The following is a 4,345-nucleotide window of genomic DNA, read 5'->3' as shown; positions in this document are numbered from 1 at the left end:
CCCCCCTGGGCGCGGGCAGCCGTGCCTGCACACCTGCACCATGTGGCCCCGCCACCCTGGGCTTCAGCTTCACAGCCTGCGAAAGATGTGGGGACAGCGGGGTGGCAGCGGGGCTCCTGCATGTACCACCTCTGGGATGCCAGACACCCTGCCCCGAGCACGGCTGGGGGGCTGGTGACCCCCTCTGCCCCCCCCCAGGCTCATGGCCCCTCCTACACCAGCGAGCCCAGGCATGGTGCACGGGCTGGACAAGAAGACCTTCCAAATTTTAAAATTTGGTATTTTAAAAATATCAGGCTCCTGCAGGGGAAAACATCAGCCAGGCACACCAAAAAGGAGGAGCGGGCATCTGCTCATCTTCTCTAAAGGGTGACTAGGCAGGGAGGTGAACTCAGCTCAGGTGTAATCTCAGGTGCCCGGCACCTCCGTGGCTGCTGCTGTGGTCCCAGATAAAGTTGGGCAGCTGATGCAGGCAGGAGACAGGCGCTGGTGCCAGGGAGGAGGGCTCTGCCCCTGGGTTATCTGGCAGGGCTTTGTCGCACTGCCTGCAGCCCTGCTTGCTGTGGGGTCCTGAGAGCCTTGGAGCATCCCTGGGGGGCTCAGGGTGCGGGGTCCTGCTACTGCCAACCCCCACACCCAAGGCTGGTACCCATTGCCCAGCCCTTGGCTGAGCCTGGAGAGGGTTTTAGCCTGCTCCTCTCCCACACATCCCCTGCCCTTCCTCTGTCATCCCGCAACACTGGCCTGTCCATCTGTCCTTCAGCGTGCCTCTCTCGTCCTCTGACAGCCTCTGACAGCTTCTTTTTTTTTTTTTAAATTTAATTTTTATTAGCACATTTTGCAGCCTTGCAGCAACCCAGGAATACAAATAGGACAGCGAGTGCAGCCAGGCCCGGGCAGTGGCGAGCGGGGCCGGCTCCATCGGGCGTCCTTGGCACCGCCAGGAGGAGGCAGCTGGGCAGATGCTGCTGGTGCCACCACGACCTTCCCGCGGTCGCTGTCTCCTCTCTGCTTGGATGGAGCTGCCTGGGAGAGCAGGAGATTTTGCAAGGCAGGAAAATCCCTGGGCATCCCTGGCTGCTTCAGGCAGCTAAATTGCTCGCCCTGGCCACAGAGCTGCCCTGGGGCACTCGATAGTAGGACACGTCTCAGGCTCCCTGGCCAGGGTGTTTTTACCCTGCTCATGGGTGAACCAAGGCAGCAAGGCAGGTGAAGAAGGACAGTTAAAATCAGTAGCAGATAATGAGAAATTCAGCCTGGCCGGGGAAGCGGCTGCCTAAAAATAGCAGCAAGGTTCTCAGCTGTGACAAGATACACCGGGGTTTCTCCCGCTGCCCTATGTATAATGGATAAGGGCACTGCATGCGCCATCGCTGGCTCCTCTTGGGTGTACCGGGGCTGTGCCTGCATTTTGGGTGTGCAGGGTGGAGGGGCTTTCTCTGTTTTGCACGGTCAGCACCCACTGAAGCATGTGATTTTGGCCACTGTGTGTCTTTGAAAATCCAACCCCGCGCCCAGGCCAGTGCAGAAAATGAGCCTGTGGGGACATAAGCAAAGAAATCAATTGGGGGGGGGACGGGGGGGACGGGACACGGAAATCCTCCCTGAAACTGCAGGGCTGTGGCAACCAGGAAACCTTCTTCTCCCATCTGGCCCCCACTGCGACTGGCCTCCCTGCTGCCTCCCAGCTCGCCCTGGGTTGGGCTGCCTGTGTGCTCGGTGTGCCTGGTGTGTGCCAGGGGGCCAGGGCAAGCAGGAGGCTGTCCCATGCCATCAGCATGATGGGAGTGCGTGTGACAGGCTGTCTGCAGTGATTATGAGTGAAGTGGCTGCATATGGGGACGGGGACAGGGAGGATGCTTTGTTTCTCTGCCCCATATGCTCCTGCTTGCTTTCCCATCTCGCTTCTTTGCCCTGATGTGGTGGAGCAGTGCAGATTGGCGATGCCCATGTGGCTCTCCCTTTGCCATTGCCGTCACCTGCTTGTCCCTCCAGCCCCAAACTTGCCTTCCCCATGGCCCAGGGAAAGACTGAGTCTGAGCTGCAGCTGTGAAGCACTGAGGATGGAAGAGAAAGACCCACAAACATCCCAGAGAGGCCTTACCATGCAGGGGAGGTGGGTAGGTGGGTGGTGTATTTAGAGAGGTGCATGTGTGTTTTCCTCGAAATACTTCATTTTGGTGCAACCCATTCCAGTGTCTTAGTGCAGATTGCAGGTGGCTGGGGAAGGAAAGCCTTCTCAGTGTCTAGCCCCTAGTACACCTCGCAAGGGGCAGCGTGGCAGTCCCGGGCTCTATTAATGAGTGCATAATTGCCCTGTGGGGGGTGGTTTTGGACATAATTGGCCACTGCCCAAGGGTCAGAACAAATTGCAAGGTGATCTGGATTGATTTATAAGCATGTTTATTTTTATCAGCCTGGCATAGCCCTCTCCTGGCTGGCAAACAGGGATATGTCTCCCCTTCCCCGCCTGAGAAATAGCAGCATTTTCTCTGGCGGGGACGAGCCAACAAGAAAACTTTTATGTGGGCTGGCAGGCTCCCTGCAGCCGCATGCTGCCCTCAGGGCCTCATCCAGGAAGGGGCTGAGCTGCAGGATTGCTCCAAGCCTGCGGAAGCATGTGGTTACGCACTGAGGATTTGCAGGAGAGGCTCCCACGACCTCTCCAACTGAAATGCAAAGGGAGAGGGATGCAAGAAAGCCTTTTCAGCATCCCTGTGGCCACACGTACCCCTGGAGATCTGTCCCCCCCAGTGCGGGCAGATGGTGCAGTGTTTGGGGTGCGCTGTTGGCCACGCACCCAGCTGCTTGGTGCAGGGTACCTGCTGTGTTGGCAGAGGAAAGGCAACCCCAACCACTTTCCTGCACGCTTTCTTCTCCCTCAAACCTTAGAAATCTAGGGAGGGGCTTTCCCGTTTTTCCCCGTTTCCCTGTTTTGCAGCTCTGCTCTGAAGCACCCATGGGAGCACTGCCGGGAGATGGGCTGATCCCTACTGCCAGCGGGTGATGCTAGTGGCAGGACCGAGGGGTTTCCATCCCAGGAGGGAACCGCTTGCTGACAAACAATGCCCAATCACCAAGAATTTTAAGCCACTTTGTGCAGAAATCACAGTCCCTCTTTGTTGCCCACCTTCTCCTTGATGGGGTAAAGCTGCCACTTCCCCCCAGGGTGTTCAGAAATTGCAGTCGGCAAGACTGGAATTTCTAGGGAAAGAAAAAGAAGGGCTTATATTTTTTCCCCCAATGTCATATTTTATTTTTTTTATATTATGTTATATTTTATATATTATATTTATTGGGTTTTTTTACGTAATATTTTTTTCCTCCTGGTTGCCAGGGGTCCCCCCGTGCTGCCCTGGGGTGCAGGCTGGGCCCTGCTGGTTTCCAGTGGCCATAGGGGTCACGGGTTATTTCCAAAGGGATGTTGCAAGGCTGTCACCTTCCCATGGCCATTACGAGGTGACCGTGGCTGGGTGACATCGCTGCCAGGCCACCTGGGTGCCACCTGGAGGGCTAAAGGAGGTGCCCAAGGATGCTGCCCACAGCAGTGTCAGAGGCTCTCCCTGCTCTGTTGTCCCTCCCCAGCCCTTCCCATCCCACGGCTGGCTGGGGACACCAGGCAGCCCTCTGCCACCCTGCCTCGCAGTGGAAAACCAAGGCAGGGAGTGGTGCTGGGGGGCCAGGAGCTGTGTCCCACCGATGCAGGGTGCAGCTGGCCACCATGAAGCCCTGGCAGCATTTGCACAGCTGCCCAAGTGGTGTTTCCCCCCCCAACCCATCTGCAGGCAAGCCAGTGGCTGTTTGGATGGGCGAGGAAGGGGCAGGGGTCCCCACAAGGTGCCTGCCAGCATCCCCAGCCCCAGGGACAGCCAGGCCCTGCCACCTCACTGCCTGGCACAAAGCGGGGCATTGAGGGACACAGCGGGGCTTTGTCCACCCCATGCCTGCTGGGAAGGGGCCGGTTGCCCTCTGCAGGTTTCCCCAGCCCTGTGCTGGCTCTGCAGCCACAGTACCCAGGGGAGCTGTGGCACCCATAGGAGCAGGAGCACCCAAGGGAGCTGGCTCCATCTGCTGCAGCCCTGGAGCCATACTTGTCACTTGGGGACCACACGGCTGTGCCCACCCAAGCACTGTTCCCCCACAGGGGCCAAGGAGCCAGGGAAAGTGGCTGCAGGATTCCCATCAAAAGGGGGAAAGCTCCCAGTTTGGAGCCCCCAAGGCTGAAAGCAGGTCCCTGGAACAGGGGACCCCCATTCCCCACTGACAGATGCTGGGGGGTCGGGGAGGTGGCAGAGGGGCATCACTGCTGTCCTGTGGGGCCAGTCTCCCACACTGCCACAGCGGG

This window comes from Aptenodytes forsteri, unplaced genomic scaffold (assembly GCF_000699145.1).
Source record: "Aptenodytes forsteri isolate BGI_AS27 unplaced genomic scaffold, ASM69914v1 Scaffold888, whole genome shotgun sequence".
Classification (NCBI taxonomy): Eukaryota; Metazoa; Chordata; class Aves; order Sphenisciformes; family Spheniscidae; genus Aptenodytes; species Aptenodytes forsteri.
The sequence above is the reverse complement of the archived record's forward strand: the minus strand, read 5'-3'. Positions refer to the sequence as shown.